The sequence below is a fragment of the Triticum dicoccoides genome, chromosome 4A (genome assembly GCF_002162155.2).
Source record: "Triticum dicoccoides isolate Atlit2015 ecotype Zavitan chromosome 4A, WEW_v2.0, whole genome shotgun sequence".
NCBI lineage: Eukaryota > Viridiplantae > Streptophyta > Magnoliopsida > Poales > Poaceae > Triticum > Triticum dicoccoides.
The window spans coordinates 567,699,116-567,707,377 of NC_041386.1; positions in this window are offsets into that span (position 1 = coordinate 567,699,116).

Genomic DNA, 8,262 nt, shown 5'->3' on the forward strand with positions numbered 1-8,262 from the left:
GTCCTGCCGATCGAGCTCGACTTCTCTTTCTTCGTACATGCGCACTCGAGGTGAGTCATGAATTATGTCGCAAGGCAATACTGCCTCTGCGCCGTACACCATAAAGAATGGTGTGTATCCGGTGGTGCGATTCGGCGTGGTCCGCAGCCCCAGAGTACGGAGTCGAGCTCCTCTACCCAGTGCGTGTTAGATTCCTTGAGGGACCGCACTAATCTTGGTTTGATGCCGCTCATGATAAGACCATTTGCACGTTCGACCTGGCCGTTAGTTTGTGGGTGATAGACGGAAGCTTAATCGAGCTTGATGCCCATGTTTTAGCACCAGAGTTTTACCTCGTCGGCCATAAAGTTTGTGCCGTTATCAGTGATGATGCTGTGGGGGACACCGTAACGGTGTACAACCCTGGATATAAAGTCTATCACCAGTTCAGATTCGGCCGTCTTAACAGGCTTGGCTTCTATCCATTTGGTGAACTTATCCACCATGACCAGTAAGTATTTTTGCTTGTGGGTTCCGCCTTTAAGGGGTCCAACCATGTCAAGCCCCCAGACCGCGAAGGGCCAAGTGATGGGATAGTTTGGAGGGCGGTGGGTGGCATATGGCTTTGGTTTGCAAAGAGCTGGCAACCGACGCATCGTTGGACTAAGTCCTGGGCGTCTGCCCGGGCCGTCGGCCAATAAAAGCTTGTACGGAAGGCCTTGCTTACAAGGGACCGAGCTGCAGCGTGATGACCGCCGAGTCTGGCATGAATTTCAGCCAGGAGGATCCGCCCTTCCTCTTCGGAGATGCACCTTTGAAGGACTCCGGTAGTGCTTTTCTTATAAAGCTCTCCCTCGTGGACTTTGTAGGCTTTGGATCGCCGCACTATGCAGCGTGCCTCATTTTGGTCCTTGGGGAGTTCCTGCCTAGTAAGGTAGGCGAGGAATGGTTCTATCCACGGGGCGATGACGGCCATTATTACGTGGGCTGAAGGTGTTATTTCATTGGCAGAGCCTCCGATTGTGTCAGAATGTTCGGTGTCGGGCAGTGCAGTTCGGTCCGGGCTGTTATTGTTCGGCTCCCCTTCCCATACTACGGATGGCTTGAACAGCCTTTCCAAGAAGATGTTGGGGGGACTACATCGCGTTTTGCGCCGATGCGTGCCAAGACATCTGCCGCCTGATTATTTTCCCGGGCTATATGGTGAAATTCAAGCCCTTCGAACCGAGCTGACATTTTTAGGACGGCGTTGCGGTAAGCTGCCATTTTTGGATCCTTGGCATCGAAGTCTCCATTTATTTGGGATATTGCGAGGTTCGAGTCCCTGCGCACCTCTAGGCGTTGAATGCCCATGGATACTGCCATCCGGAGACCATGTAAAAGGGCCTCATATTCAGCTGCATTGTTGGAGTCTGTGTACATAATCTGGAGTACGTATTGAACTGTGTCTCCTATGGGGGACGTCAAAACGACGCCAGCCCCTAGTTCGGCCAACATCTTGGAGCCTTCGAAATGCATGATCCAATTTGAATATGTGCCGTACTCTTTAGGGAGTTCGGCCTCCGTCCATTCTGCGACGAAGTCGGCCAAAACTTGCGACTTGATGGCTCGCCGTGGCTTATAAGTTATGTCGAACGGGAGGAGCTCAATAGCCCATTTTGCAATCCGGCCTGTTGCGTCACGGTTGTTTATAATATCGTTAAGTGGTACTTCCGAGGCTACTGTTATTGAACACTCTTGAAAGTAGTGTCGTAGCTTCCGGGATGCCATGAATACCGCGTACGCAATCTTTCGATAATGCGGGTACCGTGATTTGCACGGAGTGAGGACAATGGACACATAATAGACCGGCTTTTGAAGGGGGAATTTGTGTCCGTCCGCTTCTCGTTCGACGATGAGCACTACGCTTACAACCTGATGTGTTGCTGCAATGTACAATAGCATTGGTTCGCCAATGTTTGGCGCGGCCAGGACTGGGTTTGTTGCCAATATGGCTTTTATTTCATCGAGTCCGGCCGTGGCTGCATCTGTCCATTCGAAGTGTTTGGTGCGCCGAAGGAGGCGGTAAAGGGGTAGGGCCTTTTCTCCCAAGCGGGAGATAAAGCGGCTTAGAGCCGCCACGCATCCGGTTAACTTCTGTATTTGTTTGAGGTCCTTTGGGATATCCAATTGTGACAGAGCTCGGATCTTGGCTGGATTTGCTTCGATTCCTCTACCGGATATAATGAAGCCCAAGAGCTTTTCGGCTGGAACGCCGAAAACGCATTTTTCCGGGTTGAGCTTGATGTCGTATGTTCGGAGGTTATCAAATGTGAGCCTCAAGTTGTCTACTAGATATTCGACATGTCTTGTTTTGACGACCACATCATCTGCATATGCCTCCACTATTTTGCCGATCTGGTTTGCCAGACATGTCTGAATCATGCGCTGATATGTTACGCCGGCGTTTTTGAGCCCGAAGGGCATTGTGTTGAAGCAGAATGGGCCGTATGGTGTGATAAATGCTGTTGCGGCTTGGTCTGATTCTGCCATCTTGATTTGATGGTAGCCGTAATATGCGTCGAGGAAACACAACGAATCATGTCCTGCAGTAGCGTCGATAATTTGAACGATGCGGGGGAGGGGGAAGGGATCCTTTGGGCAAGCCTTGTTAAGGTCTTTAAAATCAATGCACAGGCGCCAGGATTTGTCCTTCTTTGGTACCATCACCAGGTTTGCTAGCCAGTCCGGATGTTTTATATCTCTGATGAATCCGGCCTCCAATAGCTTTGCTAGCTCCTCTCCCATGGCCTGTCTCTTAGGTTCGGAAAAACGCCGAAGAGCTTGTTTGACAGGTTTGAATCCTTTTAGGATATTTAAGCTGTGCTCGGCCAGCCTGCGTGGGATTCCTGGCATGTCTGAAGGGTGCCAGGTGAAAATGTCCCAGTTCTCTCGTAGGAACTCTCGCAGTGCGGCGTCTACATCAGGGTTTAACTGTGCCCCGATGGAAGCTGTTTTATTGGGGTCCGTTGGATGGACCTAGAATTTGACTATTTCGTCCGCCGGTTTAAAGGAGGTGGACTTGGATCTTTTGTCGAGTACCACATCGTCCCTATTCACCTTGGAGCGCAGCGCAGTCAGTTCCACAGCCGCTAGGGCTTCGGATAGTGCCTCGAGGGCCAGTGCGGCTGTCTTGTTTTCGGTGGGGAGTGCTATGTCCGGATCACTAGCGAGAGTGATGATCCCATTAGGCCCGGGCATCTTGAGCTTCATGTACCCGTAATGGGGTATTGCTTGGAAGATTGTAAACACTTCCCGCCCTAGCAGAGCGTGATAACCGCTGCTGAACGGAGCCACATGGAATGTGACCTCTTCGGACCTGTAATTATCCGGCATGCCGAACACCACATCTAGTGTGATTTTTCCTGTACTGCGCGCTTCCTGACTGGGGATTATTTCTCGAAAGGTTGTGCTGCTTCGCTCAATGCGGTTCCAGTCTATTTCCATTTTTTGAAGGGTTTCCTCATAAATGAGGTTCAATCCGATGCCACCGTCCATGAGTACCTTGGTAAGACGAAAGCCGTCCACTATTGGACTGAGGACCAATGCAGCTAGTGCTCGGGCTGTTCGGAATTTAGGTTCATCACTGGCATTAAAGGTAATAGCCTTGTCACTCCATGGGTTTATTGTTGCTACTTGGTAGACTTCGGCAAGGCTGCAGAGTGTCCTTTTTCGCATATTATTTGATGTGAAAGTCTCAAAGACTGTTAATACCGTATTGGTGTCTCTGGGGTGGCTTTCTGTGGCCTCCGGAATTAGGAGATCTTCGCCAATTTTGGCCACCTGCCGGAGTATCCAACATGCTCTAAGGCTGTGAGTTGGTGTGGTGTCCTCTGTACTGTGAAATTTACAGGGTCCATTAAGCCATCCTTCCAGTACGGTTCCATGCCCTGTAGAGGGTTTTTGCTTTTTGTTGTTTGACCCGGGTGTCTGGCGATGATGCACCCTTTTATTTCGGACTGGGTTTGTATTCAGGGCCCGATTGTCCCAAAATTTTATTTCGGTTTTCCAGGCGCTTTCCATCACATAGTACTTTCGTACAATGGACGCCAAGTCAGTGAAGTGCGTAATATCACGGCGACTTATGGCGTTGAGGATTCCCTTGTCCGTGCAATTATTGCAGAAGATTGAGATTGCGTCTTCCTCGCGGCAGTCCCTTATCCTGTTCCTAACCAGGAGGAATCTGGCCCAGTGATGATGTACTGTTTCTTCAGGCTCTTGCCTGATTTGGGATAGATCGCTTATGTTCGGGTGGGTGGGTGGAATTAAATCCGAAGCCTCACCCAATCTGAGGCTCAGAGGCCGAGGAATTTCTGAACTCGAAAATTTGGATTCCTGGATGTTGTCCCATGAATCCAGCCCGTCGCCTGACTCTAAGTTCAGGTCTTGAGTGATATCCTCCCCTCCGCGGGTATCCGGCTTGGAGGGATCGGGAATCCGGACGTAGCTAGTCCTTAAGATAGATGAAGGGTCGCCGCACTGTCCCTCTACCACGACGACGTGATGGGTGACTTGGGGAGAGCTAATCTCTCTCAGATCGGGTTTAGGCCCAATCTGGTTGTAATCCGTAGCGACTCCTAGGGCGGCGATGCGATCCAAGAGCTCGTTTATGGAGGAGAGCTCCATTGGATCTAACTGCTCGGCGAGTTCTGAGCTGACATGAAGATTGTTTTCGATGGCTCGAGAGGTCATCGTCGGCGTAGAAGCCGAACATGTGGTCATAAGAAAACCACCTAGCCGGAGGGTTTGGCCGACAACCAAAGCTCCCTTAGCAACGGTGTCGTCTTTAAAGACGGGGCGAGGCATCCTTCCTGATGGCGACGACACAAAGGAACTCTCAATGAAAGCACCAATGTCAGTGTCAAAACCGGCGGATCTCGGGTAGGGGGTCCCGAACTGTGCGTCTAGGCCGGATGGTAACAGGAGGCAAGGGACACGAAGTTTTACCCAGGTTTGGGCCCTCTTGATGGAGGTAAAACCCTACGTCCTGCTTGATTAATATTGATGATATGGGTAGTACAAGAGTAGATCTACCACAAGATCGGAGAGGCTAAACCCTAGAAGCTAGCCTATGGTATGATTGTTGTTCTGTATGTTGTCCTACGGACTAAAACCCTCCGGTTTATATAGACACAAGAGAGGGTTAGGGTTACACAAAGTCGGTTACAATGGTAGGAGATCCACATATCCGTATCGCCAAGCTTGCCTTCCACGCCAAGGAAAGTCCCTTCCGGACACGGGACGAAGTCTTCAATCTTGTATCTTCATAGTCCAGGAGTCCGGTTGAAGGTATAGTCCGGCTATCCGAACACCCCCTAATCCAGGACTCCCTCAGCTACACTGATTGAAGTTTTTATAAGCAATTACAAGTCCCAGGTTGCTACAAGCATGACAACCCGACACTTGGGGGCTACATATATGGAGTATTCAGTTTATATGATTAAGATGAACAAACCGGATTTCTTCAAGGTTGAAACACTTATTGGAGCAAGTCTTAAGTTATCACTATGTTCTCCTCTTAAGACTTGGGGGCTACAGGTATTATGCATATAAAGGAGGAATGTCTTCAGTTTATCAGTTTTGAGCAAATCAAGAAGATCAATTACATGACCCGGTGTCGACAACAATTATGACCCGGTGCCATCAATATTTATAAACCGGCAATTTTGGTAATATTAAACCGGCAAGTTTTACATCTTCAAACCGGCTGAATATCAGATAAGTATTTCAAGACCCATATTTCTTAAACCGGCGCTTTGGAAGCCGACTCAAGTGGATTATTCTTCACAATATTTCTCTGTGAGAAACCAATGTCAGCAAATTGAGTATGAAGCTGGCTTGTTAACCCGGATTTTCTAGAAGAAGGAAATGACAAGGACATAAGGATGTTCAGGTGCGGGTTTACAGGAATTCTTAACCCAGAGCACAACCTGTCAAATTTGTTCTTGTGTTTATTTTGCAGCATAAGTTTACCATGGATAAATCCAAGCTAAACTGGGGGCTAATGTCGGGGATATACCCCGCGGTGTAAACCGGCCGGAAGTATAACCCGACCGGACTTGGTGTTTTACTTGAGACCCAGCTGAGACTTAACGATTCACTGGCGACCCGTTTGGACCTGGCGGTTTACAATTCATTGGTAATCCGGCAGGTGGGTCAGAGGAGTGACAAGACGTGATGGCCCAACGGGCGGTTCATGAAGGCCGGTTCATACTATGGTGGCCGGTTTAAGAGGAAAGGCGTGAGGAATATTTGTCTTACAAGGAGTTAAGGCCTGGACTTGTATCCGGTTTGTATTAGAGATAGACTAGACCTAATCCTAATAGGACTCCACATGTAACCCGCTCCTTCAACTTATATAAAGAGGGGCAGGGCTCCCCAACGAGGGAGAAAAAAACAATCTTTAGGGCTAGACACAAAGAGCCGGCTTACCGGCGTCTCCCTCATGATCATAATGAGACCTAGCCACAAACAGCATGTAGGGTTATTACCGGATGATGTTTCCCCGGGCCCGAAGCTGTCTAAACCCTTGTCTTGTGTTGCGTCTCTCGATTCCGTTCAACCCCTCTCAAGCTACTACATAGATGCGTTGGCCTCACGACTAAGTCCTCACATCAGGACATCTGCCGTGACAATTCCACGACACATAGCATGAAACATATGGATCCAAATCAGCCCCTTACGAAGCAACGCATAAACTAGGGTTTAAGCTTCTATCACTCTAGCAACCCATCATCTACTTATTACTGTCCAATGCCTCTCTCTAGGCCTAAACAATGGTGAAGTGTCATGTAGTTAACGTTCACATGACACCACTAGAGGGATGACAACATACATCTCATCAAAATATCGAACGAATACCAAATTCACATGACTACTAATAGCAAGAGTTCTCCCATGTCCTCAGGAACAAATGTAACTACTCACAAAGCATATTCATGTTCATAATTAGAGGGGTATTAATATGCATAATGGATCTAAACATATGATATTCCACCAAGTAAACCAACTAGCATCAACTACAAGGAGTAATCAACACTACTAGCAACCCACAGGTACCAATCTGAGGTTTGGATACAAAGATTGGATACAAGAGATGAACTAGGGTTTGAGATGAGATGGTGCTGGTGAAGATGTTGATGGATATTGACCCCCTCCCGATTGGAGGATCGTTGGTGATGACGATGGTGATGATTTCCCCCTCCCAGAGGGAAGTGTCCCTGGCAGAACAGCTCTGCCAGAGCCCTAGATTGGTTCCGCCAAGGTTCCGCCTCGTGGCGGCGGAGTCTCGTCCCGAAAGCTTGCCTATGATTTTTTCCTCGACGAAAGACTCCATATAGCCAAAGATGGGCATCGGAGGGCCACTAGGGGGGCCACGTGTAGGGGGCGTGCCAAGGGGGGTAGGGCGCGCCCCCCACCCTCGTGGCTGGTGGGTGGCCCCCCTTTGGTACTTCTTGCGCTCAGTATTTTTTACATATTCTGGAAATAACTTCCGTGAAGTTTCAAGATTTTCGGAGCTGTGCAGAATAGATCTCTAATATTTGCTCCTTTTCCAGCCCAAAATTCCAGCTGCCGGCATTCTCCCTCTTTATGTAAACCTTGTAAAATAAGAGAGAATAGGCATAAGTATTGTGACATAATGTGTAATAACAGCCCATAATGCAATAAATATTGACATAAAAGCATGATGCAAAATGGATGTCTCAACTCCCCCAAGCTTAGACCTCGCTTGTCCTCAAGCAAAAGCCGAAATCGAAAAACATGTCCACATGTTTAGAGATAGAGGTGTCGATAAAAATAAAATACAGACATGAGGGCATCATAATCATTCTTAGAACAACAACATATATATATGTATGTATATTGTCATATGATCTCTTATGCTAAAGTAACAATTCAATCACAATTTCAAGTATGAATCATAAACTTCATTGAGAACCAACAAACTCTAATCTCAGTCATTGAGGCAATTGCAATTTATCACAACATAGGAAAGAGTCATTATAAGAGCTTTTCAGCAAGTCCACATACTCAACCATCTTTTAGTCTTTCACAATTGCTAACACTCACGCAATATTTATGGGTATGAAGTTTTAATCGGACACAAAGAAAGATAGGGGCTTATAGTTTTGTCTCCTAATGTTTTACCTCAAGGGTAATGTCAACAATAATAGTTCATGAAGACTCACATCCAATTAGCTATATATATCAGGATCTTTCCATATTGTGCTTGCCAAATGATAA